This window comes from Eumetopias jubatus, unplaced genomic scaffold (assembly GCF_037043125.1).
Source record: "Eumetopias jubatus isolate StellerSeaLion01/CBP00866 unplaced genomic scaffold, mEumJub1_p1.0 scaffold_1, whole genome shotgun sequence".
Classification (NCBI taxonomy): Eukaryota; Metazoa; Chordata; class Mammalia; order Carnivora; family Otariidae; genus Eumetopias; species Eumetopias jubatus.
Window position 1 is genome coordinate 49,891,413 of NW_028274807.1, and position 23,803 is coordinate 49,915,215.

General features: G+C 36.0%; 1 pseudogene; it reads left to right on the forward strand.

Moving 5' to 3' along the window:
• Positions 1–9,789: 9,789 nt before the first annotated feature.
• Positions 9,790–19,753, forward strand: LOC114221071 (arginine--tRNA ligase, cytoplasmic pseudogene; annotated as a pseudogene).
• Positions 19,754–23,803: the final 4,050 nt, after the last annotated feature.

A 23,803-nucleotide genomic window follows, 5' to 3' on the forward strand; every position in this document is an offset into this window, starting at 1 on the left:
TTTGCAGGTGGTTTTCCTGGAAAATGGGGCCAATGGATTATCTATCATTAGAATTTTTACTTGGTATGTAAATTATTATAAAGTACATTTAAAATCCAGTTCAAGCCAAAAGAGGGCACATATTGTGAATATAAAAGTAACAAACTGAGGGTTCTAGAGGGGAGGGGGGTGGGGGGATGGGTTAGCCTGGTGATGGGTATTAAGGAGGGCACACTCTGCATGGAGCACTGGGTGTTATATGCAAACAGTGAATCATGGAACACTACATCAAAAACTAATGATGTAATGTATGGTGATTAACATAATAATAATAAAAATAAATAAATAAATAAATAAATAAATAAATAAATAAATAAAATAAAAGTAGCCTACTACTTTGCCCATTAGCTCCAGTCAGAACAAAGGAAGACTCCTTAATTTCAGTCATGGCTCCAGAGTCTCATTAACTCTTCAATTATAGTAGTATGTTTCAGGTATCAGATGACAATAGAGCAAGCTAAACTGCCAGTAACTATAGCAGTGTTACCCCTGGTCCTTTACACTGAGTATTGGAATTAAAGAATCAGGCCCCAGAAAACTTTATTTAATGTTGGACATTCCTGTGCTTAGGACCAGGATTATTACTGCATAAACCAATACATTCATGATTGGAGTAATATAATATAAATGTCTTATTTACATTTCAGTGAAAATAATGAAGGGGTCTCTGGAATTTAACTAGTTATGATAATACAATGGGTGCAGAAACAGAAAGTTCTTTCAACACTAAAGAAAAACAAATTCAAACCCTTTTCTTTACACCTATTATTAAAGTTATGAAAGTCCATCTAAATATCTTTGTGAGGAGGTAAAAAGAAAAGCCAAAATGGGAAATGTAATAAAACCAAAGGAGAGAAATCACAAAACAGAAAAAAAGTCACTATACATTATGGTCTGAAGTTTTCCAGTAAAATTGGTTTGGAACAGATACATAAACCAATTTGGTTCATTGACTTCTTGATGGTATACATTTTGTCCTTTCAGATCTTATATTGAGTGTAATAGATCACTATATATGGAATGGATATAGTTTTTATTAGAGAGAGAGAGAAAGCTGGGTTTCATTATATTTTATCAAGCTGAAATACTATGATTTTTAGAAAAAAGTTGGGTCTCCGTGCCCGAGAAAAGAAATATTCTGTGGATATGTTGACTTTCAGAGTTTTTAATAGCATACATATTTAATAAATAAGTGTCCCTGTATAAATTTCTTATAAAATCCTCACTTTTTTTTGAGTTTAAATTGACTGCTCTTTGATTTGGGTTTTTGCTGAAAACACAATTATATCTTGTTTATCAAGTATTTGAATGTTTGCTCTTTTAGTAAATTTATTTCTTTTTTTTTGAAATTGATCTTTTTAAAGAAAAATTCTTGAAAATCAAAACCTAGGCACATTTCTCAAACAAGATTTACCTTAAACTTTACATCTTATATAATTAATCACTTGAAACCATAAAGGACATGCAACTTTTCTAACACATTCACCCATCACAGGAAGCCCACTTTTTTTTTTAAAGATTTATTTATTTATTTGAGGGGGAAGGGGCAGAGGGAAAGAATCTTCAAGGAGACTACTTGCTGAGTGTGGATCCCGGAGGAGCTGGACACAGGGCTCCACTGGGGACTCCACCTGGGGCTCCACCAAGGCTCAATCTCAGGACCCATGAGAACATGACCTGAGCCCAAACCAAGAGTCCTTTGTTTAATCAACTGACCCACTCAGGCACCCTTCAATAAGCCCACACTTAATCAAATCCTTTGTAGTTGACTTTTAACAGGAAATTAGGAAATGTAGGATGTAAAAAGTATAGATGCAGGAAATTATATGAAAATGGATAAGACTGTTTTACCTACTAAACAAATCATAGATTCTGTTATCATTTCTCCTAATTGGAGCCAAATTGCAGCTGTCTTTTATAAGAAGGAATAGCACCCTACAATTTTAGACAACTAAATCACTACATAGATAGAGCAATGAGTGTGATGAGTTTTAAATCTCTTATCAGTTGCATGGCTTAAAGATACGGGAACAGGGAACTGGTTAGCATGCAATGTTTAAATACTTTAAGAAAAAGAACAATCACATCAGCTTGCAATTAACTTAAATTTCTGTGCATTCCAAAAACATAAATAGATGTTCTATATTTTAACCACTGCTATTTATTTTCTCTCAAAACTATATTAGAATTTCACTTTGAATAGATTTACAGTTGTCACTACTGTCTAACTATAACATGAACATGAAATTAAGTTTATATATGTGTGAAAATGAATGCAATAAAACAAGTTCTGCTTTACTTTTGATACTTATGATATCCCTTTCTCTGGAGAGAATGTCTGGTTTCCTTCACTGTGTGTGTGTGTGTGTGTGTGTGTGTGTGTGTGTGTGTGTGTATTTATCTAAAGATTCAATCAATTTTGAAACACACTTACTGATTTAAAAGAAGACCATGAGAAGAAAACTAAGGAAACAGAAATAGGTCAGAACAGTATTAAGAATTATAAAAAGGGAGAAATAAAGGGAAAATCCAGTTCTCCTGGGTAACAAATTCTATTTTTTTTAAAGTATGGTGACTAAAACAACAGCTTAATGTAAGATAGAGAACTGATATTAAAAAAAAGAAGAAGAAGAGTCAGTCCAAAAACTATCCTAATTATGGTGCCAGTGAACATATTAGAGAAAGGGACACCACACACAACTATATAAAAGAGTGCATCGAATACAAAAGACAATAGCCTGGCATATAAATGGGTAAAGAATTCCCATGGTATACTTACTAAAGAAGAAATGCCAAAGGTAGTATATTAGTTTATTAAAGCTGCCATTATAAAGTTCCACAAAACGGGTGGCCTAGAACAACAGAAAATTATTGTTTCATGTTTCTGGAGGCCATCAATCTTTCTGAGGCCTATGGGGAAAAATCTATTCCAAGCCTCTCTCCTAGTTTCCAGTGATTTGATGGTGATCTTTGGTGTTCCTTGGCTCCCACTTCATCACTCTGAGCGTCACCTTCAACTTCAGATGGTGTTCTCCCTGTGCATGTCCATTTCTGAATCCCCCATTTCATGAGGACACCAGTAGCCTTGGATTAGGAGCCCACTCTACTTCGTCATGGCCTCAGCCTCACCTAACTACATCACTAATGACCTTATTTTCAAATTATAAGGTACTAGGTGTTATAACTTCACCAAACGAGTTTTGGGGTAACACAAATCAACTCAAACATGTTGTAAATGCATAAATATATATTCCATTCTGCATGTAATGAAATTACTTCAAATTAAAATTAATAGTGTGATGCCATTAAAATAAATATTTATATTGTTCAATGATGATAAGTCACTTTCATAAACTCCTATTTGAGTTTTTATGTCTGTGCTTTGTTCTTGGAGGAGAAAATTTATCCATATGTATCAAATGTCTTCAAATTCTGTTTTTGGCCAAATCATTTATTTTAAAGATTTTATTTATTTTTTTGACACAGAGAAAGAGAGAGACAGCGAGAGAGGGAACACAAGCAGAGGGAGTGGGAGAGGGAGAAGCAGACCTCCCACTGAGAGAGAGCCCGATATGGGTATCAATCCCAGGACCCTGGGATCATGACCTGAGCCGAAAGCAGACGCTTAATGACTGAGCCAACCAGGCACCCCTTGGCCAAATCATTTAACATGTACAGATATCCTCAAGGAAAATTATTTTAAAAGTAGCTATATGTTTTACAGAAAATTCATCAAAACGTTTTTTATTTATAAATATTGGGGAAAAAATGTCCAACTTTCGGGACCAATGGAACAAATTGGTTGATATATATAAAATATAATAATATCCAGACATTAAAAATTGTGGTTAACTTTTTTATAGCATTTACTAACGTGCCAGGTGTTAATCTAAGCATTTCAATGTGTATTAACACAGAGAATTTTCACAAGGACCCTATCAGAAATATGCTACTACTAACTTTTATTTTTGATAAACTTTAGGTATAAAAATTTTAAATAACCTGTCTAAGGTCATCCAATTTTGCAAGCAGCAGAGCTACAGTAAAACCCAGGCATCTGGTCCCAAAATTCATTTTCTTAATCATTTTGCTATGTTGACCTCATAAATTGATATTGAAATATTTATTTTATCAGGTTGTTTAAATGAAACAAAGTATAATACTATACACAAAATTTTCAATTACTTTCACTGAAAAATAAGTCAGAACATAAAATGACAAGATAACTAACAACTGTTGCCTTAGAATTGTGTTATTAGCAGTGATTTTACTGTTACTTATACTTTTGTATTCTTTGTTTTTAAATTGCATTTATTTATTTTTTTCAAACCTTTTTGTTTTACAATTTTATTTAAATTCTAGTCAGTTAACATATATTGTAATATTGGTTTCAGGAGTAGAATTTAGTGATCACTTACATACAACACCCAATGCTCATCACAAGTGCCCTCCTTAATACCCATCACTCATCTAGCCCATCCCCTACCCACCTCCCTCCATCACTCCTCAGTTTGTTCTCTATAGTTAAGAGTATGTTTCTTGGTTTGCCTCCCTTTTTATTTCTTTCCCCTATGTTCATCTGTTTTGTTTCTTAAATTCCACATGTGAGTGAAATCATACAGTATTTGTCTTTCTCTGACTGACTTATTTCACTTAGCATAAGACACTCTAGCTCCATGTACATTGTTGCAAATGCAAGATTTCATTCTTTTTTTATGGCTGAGTAATATTCCATGGTGTGTGTGTGTGTGTGTGTGTGTGTGTGTGTGTGTGTGTGTGTGTGTATGGCACATCTTTAGATAGATATATAGATAGACCACATCTCATATATTATAATAATATATTATTATAATGTGCATAATATATATACACATACACACACCACATCTTCTTTATCCATTCATCAGTCGATGGACATGTTGGCTATTTCCATAACTTGTTTATTGTTGATAGTGCTGCTATAAACATCGGGGTGCATGTGCCCCTTTAAATCAGTATTTTTGTATCCTTTGGGTAAATACCTAGTAGTGCAATTGCTGGGTCATAGGGTAGTTCTATTTTTAACTTTGAGACACCTCCATACTGTTTTCCAGAGTGGCTGCACCAGTTTGTGTTCCCACCAACAGTGTAGGAGGGTTCCCCTTTCTCTGTGTCCTCTCCAGCATCTGTTGTTTCCTGTGTTGTTAATTTTAGCCATTCTGACAGGTGTGAAGTGATATCTCATTGTGGTTTTGATTTGTATTTCCCTGATGATGAGTGATGTTGAGCATCTTTTCATGTCTGCTAGCCATCTGTACGTCTTCTTGCGGAAAAATGTCTATTCATGTTTTCTGTCCATTTCTTAACTGGATTAGTTGTTCTTTGGGTGTTGAGTTTCATTAAGTTCTTTATAGGTTTTGAATACTAACCCTTTATCAGATATGTCATTTGCAAATATCTTCTGCCATTCCATAGGTTACCTTTTAGTTTTGTTGATTGTTTCCTTCACTGTGCAGAAGCTTTTACCTTGATGAAGTACCAATCGTTCATTTTTGCTTTTGTTTCCCTTGCCTTCAGAGACATGTCTAGTAAGAAGTTGCTACAGCTGAGGTCAAAGAAGTTGCTGCCTGTGTTCTCCTCTAGGATACTGATGGTTTCTTGTCTCACATTTAGGTCTTTTATCCATTTTGAATTTATTTTTGTGTATGGTATAAGAAAGTGGTCCAGTTTTATTCTTCTTCCTGTTGCTGTCTAGTTTTCCCAAGAGACTTTGGGAAAGTCTGAAGAGACTGTCTTTTGTTGATGGGGCTGTCTTTTTCTACTGGATATTCATTCCTGCTTTGTTGAAGATTAGTTGACACTATAGCTGTGGGTCCATTTCTGGGTTTTCTATTCTGTTTCATTGATCTATGTGTCTGTTTTTATGCCGGTACCACACTGTCTTGATGACTATAGCTTTGTAATAAAGCTTGAAGTCTGGAATTGTGATACCTCCAGGTTTCTTTTCTCTTTCAAGCTTACTTTGACTATGTGGGGTCTTTTGCGTTTCCATGCAAATTTTAGAATTATTTCTTCTACTTCTGTGAAAAATGCTATTGGTATTTTGTTAGGGATTGCATTACATGTGCAGATTACTTTGGATAGTATAAATATTTTAATAATATTCTTTCTTCTAATCCATGAGCATCAACTGTTTTTCCATTTCTTTATGTCATCTTCAATTTCTTTCACAAGTATTCTATAGTTCTCAGAGTATAGATCTTTTACCTGCTTGGTTAGTTTATTCCTAGGTGTATGATGGTGCAATTGTAAATGGGATCAATTCCTTGATTTCTCTTTCTGCTGCTTCATTATTGGTGTATAGAAATGGAACATATTTCTGTACATTGATTTTGTATCCTGTGACTGCTGAATTCATATTTCAGTTCTAGTAATATTTGGTGTAGTCTTTTGGGTTTTCACGTACCTGCAATGTATCATGTCATCTGTGAACAAAGTCTGGCTTCTTCCTTGCTGATTTGGATGCCTTTTATTTCTTTTTGTTGTCTGATTGTTGAGGCTAGGACTTCCAGTACTATGTTAAATAACAATGGTGAGAGAGGACATCCCTGTCTTCTTCCTGACCATAGAAGAAAAGCTCTGTTTTACCCCATTGAGGATGATATTAGCTGTGGGTCTTTCATATATGGCCTTTATGATGTTGAAGTATGTTCCCTTTATCTCTACTTTGTTGAGAGTTTTTATCAAGAATAGATGCTGTATTTTGTCAAGTGTCTTTTTCTGCATATTGAAAGGATCATATGGTTCTTATCCTTTTTTTAAATTAATGTGTATCATGTCGATTGTTTGCCAATCTTGAACCACACTTGCAGCCCAGGAATAAATCCCACTTGATCATGGTGAATAATTCTTCTAATGTACTGTTGGATTTGATTTGCTAATATATTGTTGAGAATTTTTACATCCATATTCATCACAAATATTGGCCTGTAATTCTCCTTTTTAATTTGGTCTTTGTCTGATTTTGGAATCAATGTAATGTTAGCTTTGTAGAATGAGTTTGGAGGTTTTCCTTTCATTTCTATTTTTTGGAACAATTTGAGAAGGATAGGTACTAACTCTTCTTTAAATGTTTTGGGGAATTCACCTGGGAAGCCATCTGGCCCTGCACTTTTGTTTGTTGGGAGATTTTTGATTACTGATTCAGTTTCTTTGCTGGTTATGGGTGTACTCAAATTTTCTATTTCTTTCTGTTTCAGTTTTGATAGCTTATATGTTTCCAGGAATTTGTCCATTTCTTCTAGATTGCTTAATTTGTGGCATATAATTTCTCATAATATTCTCTTATAATCGTTTGTATTTCTGTGGTGTTGGTTGTGATCTCTTCTCTTTCATTCATGATTTTATTTATTTCGGTCCTTTCTGTTTTCTTTTTGTAAGTCTGGCTAGGTCTTTAACAATTTTAATAATTCTTTCATATAATTTTCTAACTTATTTATAATTTTAAGATGAAACAATAATAAAGATACTTAACAGGTGGTCATATGCATTTTTTACACACATTTACTGGATCAAACATGACAGTAAGGTTTTTGGTAATTTGAATTTTTGTTTCTCTCTAGGTAAGGTCTTATTTAATTCAAGCTTCAGGTGGCTAGATCCACTAACAAAATATAAATAGATTACATGTTTTATTTAATTAACACAGGGTCACTATCTATTAAAGCTTAGTTTGCATGTCTACCTTAAGGGACTATGGAATAGTCAGGGCATTTCCTGTGACCTAATTTGCATACATGGCCCTATGTCCTTGAGAGGGGGATGCCAAAGAAATTTTAGCCTGTTGCTAGGTTCTCTGGATACGTGATTCTGGTTAGTACCACACAGAATTGTATTCACTAACACATTTTGAGAGGGGTGAGGAGTTGAAGGAGCTTTGAAAATATGATAATGTACTACAGACCAGTAAGCAGTCTAATACCTAGCTCAGCAAGAATAAAAACTAATTCAAGGAAAAGTAGAATAATATGAAATGCAGCAGGATACAGAAATGTGACTATCGTCCCCCTTCCTCAGTTGCCCCAGTATCATAGTATATATTATACTTATTGCCTGAATATTAAAGGTGGTGCTGGAGGGAGGGGATGCAGCTGGACTATATATTAGCTGCACTAGTAAATAAGGTCAGTGAAACTGATGGTTAAACAAAATCATCTTTGTTTTTGGCCTTATCACAACTACAAGGACAAAATATGACAATATCTGGTCTTAATATCTACTGCTACATAGCTAATCATATCTTTTAAACCCAGACATAAAACAATATTTCATTCAACATGTTTTTGCCATAAATGTGATGTTATAGTCTAACTGAGGCTTACATCCATAAAATAATTTAGAAGGATGTCAGAGGAGTCCCTTCAGCCTTGAAAAAAGAATTCAAAGAAAAGACTAGGAAGTAACACTTCCAAGAACAAGGAAGAAATTCAGATTTTAGAGTTGAGACCACAAAGTCAGAGTTAGATCACTCACAAGGGTGATAATCTGAATGCCAAGATTTTGCTCAGATAAAACTTTCTGAATTTCTCATGCCACAGAAGATTTTACAGAAAAATGCTGAAATAATTGTTCATCCTGTCATTAGTATTTATTAATACCCATTGTATGTCATAGAATGTTCCACATACTGGAGATACAAAAATAAGATATAATCACTCACCTCAACGAGTTCTGTCTCTAATAGAAAGTAACACTGTCTGCAGGTCTATTCCTGCAGGGAGAAAACCTAGGAAACATGAGTAAAGGTTATACTTAAGCTGATCACATAAGAATTGCTCTCTTGCCTGTGTTTTGACTTGATTTTGTTAAATTAACATTTGTTATATGGAGTACAGGGTGTCCTACAATAACCCAATGTTTGACAAAAGACTACAAGACCACAAGACAAACTACATGGCATGCCTCAAAAAGCCACACAGGGAGATCAAGGCAGAGTACAAGTAGAGCGACAGGACCGGGGTATATGCCTTTGTTGGAGTCCATGGATGAAGCGCTTTGGAGTTCCCTGGCTACAGCTGGATTGGTTGATTCAAACCAGAAAGAGCAGAATTTTGATAAGCTCTACAGAGGTCTTATTTAAGAGGTACACAAAGGGAATACTTTAGGAGATGGGGGAGGCTAATAATGATCACAAGGATCATTGGGGAATTCATATCAAGAACTTATATTTGTTATGGCTCTGCAGGCTGTTACTTGGGACATGCACTTGCATGAGGGAACTGGTGTCAGTTTAAAGTCCCTACAGGCCACTGGGCCAAAGACAATGGATGCTGAGGCAGCAATACTATGGTATAGCTTAGCTAAACTCTCAATGCCCAGACTCACTCTTCTCATTATCAGTACTTTGGAGAAGCTAGAGCTCTATTTTTTATTTAAAGTCAGTAATAAACTTACAAGAAAAGTGAGGGACTCTTATGGGTATCGTATAGGTAATGGCAGAGATTTGGGTGTTCTCTGAAATCTCACATTTCATGAGTTACCTCTCAGAGGTCTTATAGGAAGGATAATAACCCTTTTGTTAAAGGGTAGCATTAACAGGGAAATCTCATGAATAAGCTTTAGATCTTTGTGCCACGTAACTTATTTTCCCTGTAGCCTAATAAGAAAAGATAACTATAACATCTTTCAGTCAGCCTTTTCAATGCTCTTGACTGATAAGGAACAAATTGACCCGGGATCTTTTTCACTACCAATAGGGCTCTTTAGGGGAACATGTCAAGTGAGTTAAAAAAGAAGAAAAAAAATGTATTTATGTGAAAAGGAGAATCACATAGTTATTTTAAACTTTAACTGTCATTTATTTTCAGAAACTTGTTCCACATGGATATTACCGTGCAATGCTATTTTAACAGAGAGTTATAGAGAATATAATAGAAATAACAACTTGAGCTATTCCAAATCAAAAGCTAAGAGCAGAAATGAAACCATGGAATCTGTAGATCTGACACTGAAAATTGTAATTCTATCAATGTGATCATAGAAAGAGCCTTGGCTCTAATAGTACAATTTTGGAAGTATTTTGGGACACATAATATGAGCTGCTTAACAGAAACAGCAAGGCCACTTCACACATATGCTTTCAAATCTTTGGAAGCTTAAAAGTCACTATAAAGTTATTATTATGCATTAAAGAAGTTTCAGTGTCAGTGTTTTATTTTAGATCATGATAGATGTCCAAAATTAGTTGACTTAGCAGGATGCAAAACCCAATATTCTTATTCTAGGTAATGCCTATTTAATTAATTACTACAAGTAGAGGTCAGAAGCAGGGAGATTCAGAGAGGTTTGTCGTGGGTGGGGGTATGTTGTTGTAGATTTAATGTTTGTAATTTTCATTTCTACCATTCAATCAATGAACTGGGACATGATATGAATTCATTATGAGAAAACAAAGATTGAAAAATTGAATAAATGAATCCAGAACTAACTCAGGTAACTGTAAAAATCAACTTCTATTCACAATCCAGAAGTTGGAAAGATTGGAAAATTGGATTCAGTTACTGACATAAGAATGTAGGCTTAGGGCTTGCTGCATTATTAAGTGGGAAGGATCTGAGATTTTATACTATTGAACACTAAGAATTTAGTCTGCCACATTATCATCTTGGGACAGTAAGCAGCATAAGCTAACCTTGCATATCAGTTGTCCTTGTTTCCCCAGTGTCACAGGGACAACATAGAACATCCCAGGTAGATGCTGTGATGGTTAAGGAATCTTCAGAAGCTTAAAATTCAGCTATAAGGTTAAGAATGTTTGAGGAGTCCTGAGTTTAATTAACTCAAATCTTTTATGTTAGGATGTAAGCAAACATGCCCAATCTTTGTTCCCTCCAGGGAGACATTATCTCTGTCTTCTAAGGTCATTTGAAATATAAGCATCCTTGAAAAGATAGTCCAAAACAAAAGCTATTGGTGCCTCTGCTAATAACATTGCAGAAAGACAGGAGAGTCATTGAGAATTATCTCCCAAGTACTTATATATACCTGAGAAAATTTTAGTGCAGCTAATGTCCTGTTGGTTATTTTATCAAGTTGTGGACATATTTTAAAAATATTGAAATTTCACCCTTCAGTTTTCCTAAGTATCCTTTCCCATTTGTTTGGTCTTTGGCATTTCATATGATTATCTTGCATATGTGGCCATTATTCTGCCCCGCAAGCATTTTAGTGATTATATTCCCTATGATCTGAGTAATATTTTGGGTTATTTGTGCACTTAGTAACATCTCTAATTATTATTAAGATTGCTATTTCTTCATGGAGGACATTAGGAGAACAAAGGGAAAAATGAAGGGGGGGAGAATCGGAGGGAGAGACGAACCATTACAGACTATGGACTCTGAGAAACAGACGAGGGTTCTAGAAGGGAGGGGTGTGGGGGGATGGGTTAGCCTGGTGATGGGTATTAAGGAGGGCACGTACTGCATGGAGCACTGGGTGTTATACGCAAACAATGAATCATGGATCACTACATCAAAAATTAATGATGTATTGTATGGTGACTAACATAACATAATAAAATTAAATTAAATTAAAAAAAGATTGCTATTTCTGAATATCTTAATATTACTCTGAATAACTTAATAGTTATAGTTTTGAAGTTGGGAGTTTTTTATGCCTTTATAAAGTTAAGATCTGTGTTTACCTTTATTAATTTAAGAAAAAAGTAATCAAATGAGGATGAAATCTATATTCAAGTTTTCTAGAGAAAATGTTTTATATTTATTTTCCTCTTTTTAGTAAGAGAGTATTAATGTGGCAGAAGAGGTGAGAGTCACTGTTAGAAAGGTCTACTCTAATACCACCTATATGTACAACAGCTAGAACAGGACCTGAGCCCCAGATGATTTTCTCTGAAAAGTTTGCATACAGCAAACAACACAGCAGAGTCACAGTTACATTGAGCATTTCTGCTTCAATGGCAAGAACATTTATGTTTTAATGGCAAGATGGAGACTTGTGACAAAAATGTTCTCTAACATCCTCTTCAGCACCCCATGATACAACCACCTCTTTTAGAAAACAATAGCTCAGTGTTTGCCCATAATATGACCACAGTCATGATTTTACAGACTTATTTCATGATTTCCTTTATCCATATGGCGCTGGATGTTTATTTCCCACACTAAGTAGGTTAGAATGGCTTTTATAACTGGGTTGCAGAACTAGCCTACATTTAATTTATGGATGCTGACAGAGACTATTGTCACACCTGAGCATCCTGTGTAAGTCTTCTGCTATGAACTCTCATCCCACTCTTGCCCTAGTGAGGTCAAAGCTTAATTCAAATTGTCAAACAGCTGTTTTCATGCAAAATGTTTAAAGAATCTTTCTTTTGATCAGGGATTGACAATTAAGATACTTACAAGACTCAGACAATTATGATATGTCAATGAAATGGGTCAGCAGAAAAGGAAGTTCACACTAAAATTCAGTGTCAAAAGGACAATAAGAAATGAGGGGACCTGGAAAATACCCACCCTCTCTAAAGAAAAGCAACAATAAACTATGTTCAATCAATTGTGAGAATGTGTCATACTGACAAATTTTCCAATATTTTCAAGAGGAAATTCAATACTCTATGTGAATTTTTTTTTTTTTTTTTTTTTTTTTTTTTTTTTTTGCCATACTTAGGCTATCCTGTGAGTTCTGTTTTTGGTTCTTGCTTTTCATAGGAATTGGTAGAAAGAGGTGCTAGGAAATCCTTTTACTTACTAATGAGCTACTAAATTAACTATCCTAGTCTGAAAACACTTCAGACTATTTCTGAGAATGTAGAATGTGCATCATGCCTCTATGGCTGGCTTCTCATGGCACAGCTTTGATTTTGTGAATAAGGCCTAAATCCTGTTTTTCTCATGTGTGTTCTCATGAAAGTTCTCCAATTGACAGTAGAGAAAATGGAAGAGGATATTTAAAAGCTAAAATTAATTAGTTCATTGAACTAACATCCTCAACATTATTGAACAATGTTTGGTTCCCAAAATGTGAAACAAGTACCCTCTTTCATAGATCTTTGCAAATGTGCTCTTAGGAATGGTAATGAAAAGAAAATCTGGCCCATTCATTATATATGGCTTTGAACAATTCAACTGAATGTCTCACTTCTTAAAAGAACATATTTTCAGTTGGAGTGTTAAAATGCAAAGCCCAACCAATGGTATATGAAAGATTATATGGCTCATTCCCTCAAAAGGATAACTCCATTCAGGTGTTAGAGTCAAACCTCACTTTGGACTCAGAAAGTTTATTTTCTTTTGGCATTAAAGAGGTAACCACCCTTCTTTTATTTTCTTAACTATTATATAATGTCTTAGAAGTACTTATAATGATTTCTACATCATAGATCTTAATAGTGGAGAAATTAATCCCTTTAGGTATTAATTATGTAAAAAGCACTCTGGGATTTGAGGAGGTGTTTGTTGTACTATTGAATTAATTATTAAATAATAATTACAAAATATAGTGAATAAGGTGAATAGTGCAAAGTGCTTGTAAAAAATTCTAATGTACAATATTCTGACAGCCTCCCTGTGGTTGGCTCTAAGCCAATAAGGAACTCATAGAAAAAAGGGAAGAAGTAGAAGGAGCAAGATGGCGGAGGAGTAGGAGACCTGGATTTTGTCTGGTCTCAGGAATTCAGCTGAATAGGGATCAAACCATTCTGAACACCTACGAACTCAACAGGAGACCGAAGAAGAGAGTAGCAACAATTCTCTGAACAGAGAAGTGACCACTTTCTGGAAGGTAGGACGTGCAGAGAAGTGAATCCGAGGCGATATTCGGGAGGATAGACGGCGGGGGAGGGGGCCTCCATCCGCTGCTTCTGGCAAGTGATAGAGCTGCGGAGCCCCAAATCGGAATTTTTAGAAGTCGGCTCCTCTGAGGGACGTCGCTCCAGTGGCTAAGCAGGGGGTGGAACCCTTGCGGGACAGCGTGGTCTCAGGACCCTCGGGGTCACAGAAAGACCGGGGGTGCCTGAGTGCGGCAGAGCTCCCAGGTATCGGAGTGGGGAAGCCGGCTGCAGAGACGGAGCCGAGGCGTGGGCTCTCAGCTCGGGGTTGCCATAAACTGTGATCTGTGGCCCAGTCGGGCCACTGCTCCTCAGGCAGGGACCCAACAAGCGGCAGACCCGGGGAGACTCCCCTTCCTCCTCCGGGAGGAGCAGGACGGACGCACACTGCAGGGATCTGCTGGGTTTGGAGACTCCACATGGGGTCGGGTGCCAGAGATAGAAACGCTTGGTCACAGGCCGGGTGAGCGCGGAGTGCAGCTGGAGACCAGGGAGACGGGAGTGACTGCTTTTCTCTGGGGGCGCACTGAGGAGCGGGGCCACAAGTTCTCAGCTCCTCCAAGTGGAGACTGGGAGGCCACCATTTTCACCCTGGTCCTCCAACGCTGTACCAGAGCTTGCAGGGAACAAAAGCTCCTGAGAGCAAACACGAGCAGCTTGCTTAGACCAGACCAACAAGGGCGGGGCAATTCAGCCTCCAGCAGAGACATTTGGGAACCACAGCAACAGGCCCCTCCCCCAGAAGATCAGCAGGAACAGCCAGCAAGCCAAGACCAAGTTTACCGATCAAGGAGAATGGGAGAACTCCAGCGCTAGGGGAATACTGCACATAGAATTCATGGCTTTTTTTACCATGATTCATTAGTTTTTCAAAGTTAATTTTTTTAACTGTCTTTTTAATTTTTCTTTTTCCCTTTTCAACCAACATCTTATCAATCCCTTTTTTAAAAAAAACATTTTTTATTTTTCATTTTTAGAGTCATATTTTATCCCTTCATAGTAGTTACCCTTATTTTTGGCATATATATATATATATATATATATATACATATATATATATATATATATAAGTTGTTCTCTCTTTAGAATTTTGAGATACAGTTTCTTCTAACAGATCAAAATATACCCTAAATCACTAGAGTATGGCTTTGTTCTAGTCTCCTGCCTGATCACATTGTCTCCTTTTTTTTTCGTTTTTCTTTCTTTTTTTTTTTAAATCTTCTTCTTTCTTTTTTCAAACAACTTCTTATGAATTCCTTTTATAAAATCTTTTATAATTTTCGTCTTTACAGTCATCTTCCATCCCTTCATGTATAACCCTTATTTTGTACATATACTAGTCTTTCTTCCTTTAAAATTTTAGGAAGCACTTTTTTCTAACAGACCAAAATATGCCCAAAATCTAGTGTGTGTCACTGATCTATGCACTAGCCTGATCATATTTGATCATATTCTGGTTTTTTTTTTTGTATTGTTCTGTTTTTGTTTTTATCTTTTTCTTTTTGTTTTTTTGGTTTTTTTCTTTCTTTTCTCTTTCTTTTTTCTTTCTTTCCCTTTTTTTTCCCCTGGTTTCAGGTCTTTTCTGATTTGTATAGAGTATATTTGCTGGGGACGTTGTTAACCTGTTAGCATTTTGTTCTCTCATTCATCTATTCTCCTCTGGACAAAATGACAAGACGAAAAAAATCACCTCAACGAAAAGAACAAGAGATAGTACCGTCAGCCAGGGACCTACTCAGCACGGACATTAGTATGATGTCGGACCTAGAGTTCAGAATCATGACTTTAAAGATACTAGCTGGGCTTGAAAAAAGCGTGGAACTTATTAGAGAAACCCTTTCTGGAGAAATAAAAGAACTAAATCTAACCAAGTCGAAATCAAAAAGCTATTAATGAGGGGCAATCAAAAATGGGGGCACTAACTGCTGGGATAAATGAAGCAGAAGAGAGAATCAGCGATATAGAAGACCAAATGATGGAAAATAAAGAGGCTGAGAAAAAGAGAGAGAAACAACTACAGGATCACGAGGGCAGAATTCAAGAGATAAGTGATACAATAAGATGAAACATTAGAATAATTGGGATCCCAGAAGAAGAGAGATAGGGGCAGAAGGTATATTGGAACAAGTAATAGCAGAGAACTTCCCTATGTGAGGAAGTAAACAGGCATCAAAATCAAGGAGGCACAGAGAACCCCTCTCAAAATCAATAAAAATAGGTCAACACCCTGACATCTAATAGTAAAACTTACGAGTCTCAGAGACAAAGAGAAAATCCTGAAAGCAGCTCGGGAGAAGAGATACGTAACCTACAATGGTAGAAATATTAGATTGGCAACAGACCTATCTACAGAGACCTGGCAGGCCAGAGGGGACTGGCAGGATATCTTCAGAGCACTAAACGAGAAAAATACGCAGCCAAGGATACTATAGCCAGCTAGGCTGTCATTGAAAATTGAAGGAGAGTTAAAAAGCTTCCAGGACAAACAAAAACTAAAGGAATTTGCAAACATGAAACCAGCCCTCCAAGAAATATTGAAAGGGGTTCTCTAAGCAAAGAGAGAGCCTAAAAGCAGCATAGATCAGAAAGGAACAGAGAAAATATACAGTAACAGTCACCTTACAGGCAATACAATGGCACTAAATTCATCAAACCTTTCAATAGTTACCCGGAATGTAAATGGGCTAAATGCCCCAATCAAAAGACACAGGCTATCAGATTGGATTAAAAAACAAGACCCATCAATATGCTGTCTGCAAGAGACTCATTTTAGATCCAAAGGCACCCCCAGATTGAAAGTGAGGGGGTGGAAAACCATTTACCATGCTAATGGACACCAAAAGAAAGCTGGGGTGGCAATCCTTATGTCAGACAAATTAGATTTTAAAACAAAGACTGTAATAAGAGATGAGGAAGGACACTATATCCTACTTAAAGGGTCTATCCAACAAGAAGATCTAACAGTTGTAAATATCTATGCCCTTAACATGAGAGCAGCCAATTTTATAAGGCAATTAATAACAAAAGCGAAGAAACACATTGATAACAATACAATAATAGTGGGGGACTTTAACACCCCCCTGACTGAAATGGACAGATCATCTAAGCAAAAGATCAACAAGGAAATAAAGACTTTAAATGACACAGTGGACCAAATGGACTTCACAGACCTATTCAGAACATTCCATCCCAAAGCAACGGAATACACATTCTTCTCTAGTGCCCATGGAACATTCTCCAGAATTGATCACATCCTAGGTCACAAATCAGGTCTCAACCGGTACCAAAAGATTGGGATTATTCCCTGCATATTTTCAGACCACAATGCTTTGAAACTAGAACTCAATCACAACAGGAAAGTCGGAAAGAACTCAAATACATGGAGGCTAAAGAGCATCCTACTAAAGAATGAATGGGTCAACCAGGAAATTAAAGAAGAATTAAAAAATTTCATGGAAACCAATGAAAATGAAAACACAACTGTCCAAAATCTTTGGGATACAGCAAAGGCAGTCCTGAGAGGAAAGTATAGCAATACAAGCCTTTCCCAAGAAACAAGAAAGGTCTCAAATACACAACTTAACCCTACACTTAAAGAGGCTGGAGAAAGAACAGCAAATAAAGCCTAAACCCATCAGGAGAAGAGAAATAATAAAGATCAGAGCAGAAATCCATGAAATAGAAACCAAAAGAACAGTAGAACAGATCAACGAAACTAGGAACTGGTTCTTTGAAAGAATTGACAAGATTGATAAACCCCTGGCCAGACTTATCCAAAAGAAAAGAGAAAAGAGGAGAGATTACAACCAACACCAAAGAAATATAAACAATAATAAGAACATATTATGAGCAACAATATGCCAGCAAATTAGATAACCTGGAAGAAATGGGTGCATTCCTAGAGATGTATCAACTACCAAAATTGAACCAGGAAGAAATAGAAAACCTGAACAGACCTATAACCACTAAGGAAATTGAAGCAGTCATCAAAAATCTCCCAACAAACAAAAGCCCAGGGCCAGATGGCTTCCCAGGGGAATTCTATCAGACATTTAAAGAAGAATTAATACCTATTCTCCTGAAACTGTTCCAAAAAATAGAAATGGAAGGAAAACTTCCAAACCCATTTTATGAGGCCATCATTACCTTGATCCCCAAACCAGACAGAGACCCCATCAAAAAGCAGAATTACAGACCAATATCCTTGATGAACATGGATGCAAAAATCTCACCAAAATACTAGCCAAAGGGTCCAACAGTACATTTAAAAGGATTATTCACCATGACTAAGTGGGATTTATCCCTGGGCTGCAAGGCTGGTTCAACATCCGCAAATCAATCAACGTGATACAATACATTAACAAAAGAAAGAACAAGAACCATATGATCCTCTCAATAGATGCAGAAAAAGCATTTGACAAAGTATAGCATCCTTTCTTGATCAAAACTCTTCAGAGTATAGGGATAGAGGGTACATACCTCAATATCATAAAAGCCATCTATGAAAAACCTACAGCGAATATCATTCTCAATGGGGAAAAGCTGAGAGCTTTCCCCCTAAGGTCAGGAATGTGGCAGGGATGTCCACTATCACCACTGCTATTCAACATAGTATTAGAAGTCCTAGCCACAGCAATCAGACAACAAAAAGAAATCAAAGGCATCCAAGTCGGCAAAGAGGAAGTCAAACTCTCACTCTTTGCAGATGATATGATACTGTATGTGGAAAACCCAAAAGACTCTACCCCAAAACTACTAGAACTCATACAGGGATTCAGTAAAGTAGCAGGATATAAAATCAATGCACAGATATTACAAAAGCTTGGAAACTTATCTGTGATGTTTCCCGTCAAGAGTTTAATAAAATCTATGACGCATTGGACATCTCTTTAATAGAGAGAGGGGAATCCTTCTATCAAGACAGGATGAATGGAATTGTAAAGGAATTAGAAGATAAAGGATTTGTGCAAGTGGATGATGGCAGAAAGATTGTGTTTATCCCAGGATGTTCTATACCATTAACCATAGTAAAATCAGATGGAGGTTATACCTATGATACATTTGACCTGGCTGCTCTTAAGCAAAGACTATTTGAGGAAAAAGCAGATATGATTATCTATGTGGTGGACAGTGGACAATCTGTGCACTTCCAGACCGTATTTGGTGCTGCTCAAATGGCTGGTTGGTATGACCCTAAAGTAACTCGAATGTCTCATGCTGGATTTGGTGTGGTGCTGGGGGAAGACAAGAAGAAGTTTAAAACACGTTCAGGTGAAACAGTGCGCCTCATAGACTTTCTGGAAGAAGGACTAAAACGATCCATGGACAAATTGAAGGAAAAAGAGACAAGGTCTTAACTGCAGCGGAATTAAAGGCTGCTCAGACATCTGTTGCTTATGGTTGTATCAAATATGCTGATCTTTGTCATAACCGGTTGAATGACTACATCTTCTCCTTTGACAAAATGCTGGATGACAGAGGAAACACGGCTGCTTACTTGTTGTATGCCTTCACTAGAATCAGGTCTATTGCACGTCTGGCCAATATTGATGAAGAGATGCTCCAGAAAGCTGCTCAAGAGACCAAGATCATTTTGGACCATGAGAAGGAATGGAAACTAGGCCGGAGCATTTTACGGTTTCCTGAGATTCTCCAGAAGATTTTAGATGACTTATTTCTCCACACTCTCTGTGATTATATCTACGAGCCGGCAACTACTTTCACAGAATTCTATGATAGCTGCTATTGTGTGGAGAAAGATCAACAAACTGGACAAGTGTTGAAGGTAAACATGTGGGGTGTATGCTGCTTTGTGAAGCAGTAGCTGCTGTTATGGCCAAGGCGTTTGATATCCTGGGAATAAAACCTGTCCAAAGAATGTAATCCTTCTTATGTTTGAACACTGTGTGTTTTTACCAAAAATAGCAATTTAACACTATCTGCTTTTTACAATCATGTGGATACAAAAATAAGTAAAGGAAATTTGTCAGCTAAAAAAAAAACCTGATTAAGTAGAAGATTAATATAGAATACTAAGTAACTTGCCAGGGAAGCTGATCCTTACATTGTACTTTGAAAAATCAAAAAAACTGCTCCTCTGAAAACTTATGCTTATACTCTCAGTTATCCCTTTTTTATTATTTATATTCATATTCAAATTCTCTCTCATGGATCATATTTAAATATGATTGTCTTGGGAGTTCTGATTTAAGATGGTGATATAGGAAGACCCTGAACTCACCTCCACAGAACACACCAAATTACACCTATTTATACAATAGTTCCTTCTAAAGAACTGAGGGTGGACTACACAGCTACTGAACAACCAAAGATAGAACAGCAAAAGAACAGCAAGAGAGATGGACACACAGTAACAAAGGGATCTCTCACCCCAATGCTGCAAATGGTTGTGGGGAGGGATAGTCCTGAGGAACCCAGAACAGGACTCAGACAAGTCCTTGGGTACAGATAAAAGCCATAGTTTAAAAGAGAAACTAGCATATAAAAGAGACAGCACTAGAACTCTGGCAAGAAGCAGAAGAGCTCCAGGAAAGCTCTCCAGGTCAGAGGGACTGGAGAACAATATGGTTTACATTCTCACCCTACCTTAAAAGCATAGACCAGAACAGGGTCTGGATGCCATAGCAGGCAAGTCCCAGTCATCATAGTGGGCCTGCGACCTCAGTGAGCCCAGGGTCTACTATCCCACACTAGCTACTCTGTGGTATGGGGGCACATAAAACAAGCCTTGGTTTTGTGTTGTTGTGTTGTTGTTTTTGTTTTGTTTGTTTATTTGTTTACTTTTTAAAATTTGTCTTGTCTTATTTTATTTTTTTTGTTTTTGTTCTTTTATTTCTTATTCCCTTTTTTATTTTGTCTTTTCTTTTTTTTCTTCTATTATTATTCTTTCTTTATTCTTTCTGTAAAAAAAACATGGCTTAAAAGAGTAACTAACATATAAAGCCACAGCTCCAGCCAGCCAGCAAGCCATCAAGCACACACAGTCTGCATAGGGAACATTATACACAAGACAACTCCTTCAACTTTAGGAGAAGTAGCTGTTTTATCCAATCCATAGACACAAACACAGAAAGTCAAGCAAAATGGGGAGGAATATGTTCCAAAGAAAGAACAGGGAGAGAACCTCAGAAAAGCCACTAAATAAAATGGAGATAAGGACTGTGTCTGATAAATAATTTAAAATAATGATTGCAAAGATACTCATCAGGCTGGAGGGAAAAAAAAAGTTGGAAGAACTCATGAGAGCTTCAAAGAGATAGCAAATATTAAAAAGAACCAGAGCTGAAGAATATAATAACTGAAATATAAAACACACTAGAGGGAATCAACAGATTAGAGGATTCAGAAGAATGTTTCAGTGATCAGGAAGACAGGTAATGAAAAGCACACAAGCTGAACAGCAAAAAGAGAAAATAATTTTTTAAAAAATGAGGATAGATTAGGAGATCTCTTGGATAACACGATGTGAAGAACATTTGCATTATAAGAGTCCCAGAAAAAGAGAGAGAGAAAGGTGTAGAAAACTTACTTGAAAAAATAATAACGGAAAACCTCCCTAACTTAGGGAGGGAAATAAACATCAAGTCCAAGAAGCACCAACAATTCCAAACAAGATACTCAAAGAGGTCCATGCCATGGCACATAATAATTAAAAAGCCAAAAGTTAAAGATAAAGAGAGAATCTTAAAAGCAGCAAGAAAGAAACAAGGGAAAACCTATAAGGCTATCAGCTGAGTTTTCAGCAGGAATTTTGCAAGGCAAAAGGGAGTGGCTTGATGTTTTCAAAGTGCTGAAAGGAAAAACTTACAACCAAGAATACTCTACCTGGCAAGGTTATCATTCAGATTTGAAGAAGAGATAAAGACTTTCCAAGACAAACAAAAGATAAGGGAGTTTATCAGCAATAAACCAGACTTACAGGAAATGTTAAAGGGACTTCTTTAAGTAGAAAAAAAAATGGCCATAATTAGACACAAGAAAAATATGAAAAAAAGATGGAAAATATGACAACATATACATAAAATATGGAGAAGGGAGTAAAAAGGCAAGTAAAAGAGTTTTTTTCTTTTTTTTCTTTTTCCTCCTCCTCCTCCTCTTCCTTCTTCTTCAAGAGTGTGTTTAAACTTAAATGACCATCAAATTAATGTGGACTGCTATTTATTTGAAATGTTATATATGAAAAAATATAATAAAATATTATATATGAACCTCATGGTAACCACAAACTCAAAACCTATCATATATACACAAAAAACAGAGAGAAAGCCAAACAAAACATTATAGATACTCATTGATCACAAAGAAAGAGAGCAAGAGAAGAAAGGGACAAAGAAGAACTACCAAAACAACCAAAAATAAATTGGAAAAAATGTCATTAAGAACAACCTTTTGATAATTATTTTAAATGCCAATGGACTAAATGTTCCAATCAAAAAACATAGAATTTGCAAATCAAGGAGGATTTTAGTAGTAGGCCCAAGTTACCATTGTTTAAAATTTCTACAAAACCTACGTTAATATTTGATTATGTAGAAATGTTTTCTGGCATAAGTTCTATTTTTTGAAATTCCAAATTAAGAGAAAGTTTGAAAGATAATGACTTTCAGATATTAATAAATGTCCAGGGGTACAGGCCTAGGAGAAATAAGTTGTGGAAAGTGCTTACCCCTGAGGCTTACTTTTGAGGTGCTATTGTCAACCATAATAATATGCTTTTTTTTCTTTTAATAAAAGTTGAGTTGTTCTTGAAAAAAAAAAAAAAGACATAGGATGGTGGAATGGATAATAAAACAAGACCCACCTATATTCTGTCTATAAGAAACTCACTTCAGACCTAAAGACACATACAGATTGAAAGTGAAGGGTTGGAAAAATATTCCCCATGCAAATGGAAGTGAAAAAAAAAAAAAGCTGGGGTAGCAATACTCATATCAGAAAAAACAGAGTTTAAAACAAAAGACTGTAACAAGAGACAAAGAAGGGCATTACATAATGATAAAGAGATCAATCCAATAAGAAAATGTCATAATTGTAAATATCTGTGCCTCCAACATTGGAGCACCTAAATACATAAAGCAAATATTAATGGACATAAAGAGAGAAACTGATGGTAATACATCGTATTATAAAGTAGTAGGGGATGTTAGCTCTCCATTTACATCAATGGATAGATCATCCAGACATATAATCAATAAGAAAACAATGCCTTTGAATGACACATTGGACCAGATGAACATAACAGATATTCATAGAACATTCCATCCCAAAACAGCAGAATACACATTTTTTTAAGTGTACATGGGACATTCTCCACAATAGATCACATATTTGGCCATAAAACGAGCCTCAATAAATTTAAGAAAATTGAAATTGCACCATACTTCTTTTCTGGCCACAGTGATATAAAACTAGAAATAAATCACAAGAAAAATAAATGAGAAAAACACAAACACATGGAGACTAAACAACATGATACTAAACAACCAATGGGTCAATGAAGCCATCAAAGAAGAAATAAAAAAATACATGGGGACAAATGAAAATGAAAACACAACAGTCAAAAAGCTCTGGGACATAATGAAAGCAGTTCTGAGATGGACGTAGATAACAATACAGGCCTACCTCAAGAAATAAGAAAAAAAATGCAAATAAGCAATCTAACCTTATACCTAAAGGAACTAGAAAAGGCAAAGTCTAAGGTGAGTAGAAGAAAGGAAATAGTAAGGATCAGAGCAGAAATAAATGAAATAGAGACAAAAAAAAAAAAAAAAGAAAAGGAAAAGAGAAGAAAAAGGAAAAGAAAAAAATCAATGAAACCAAGAGCTGGTTCTTTGAAAAGATAAACAAAATTTACAAACTCTTAGCCAGGCTCATCAAGAAAAAATGAAAGAGGACAAAAAAAATAAATAAAAT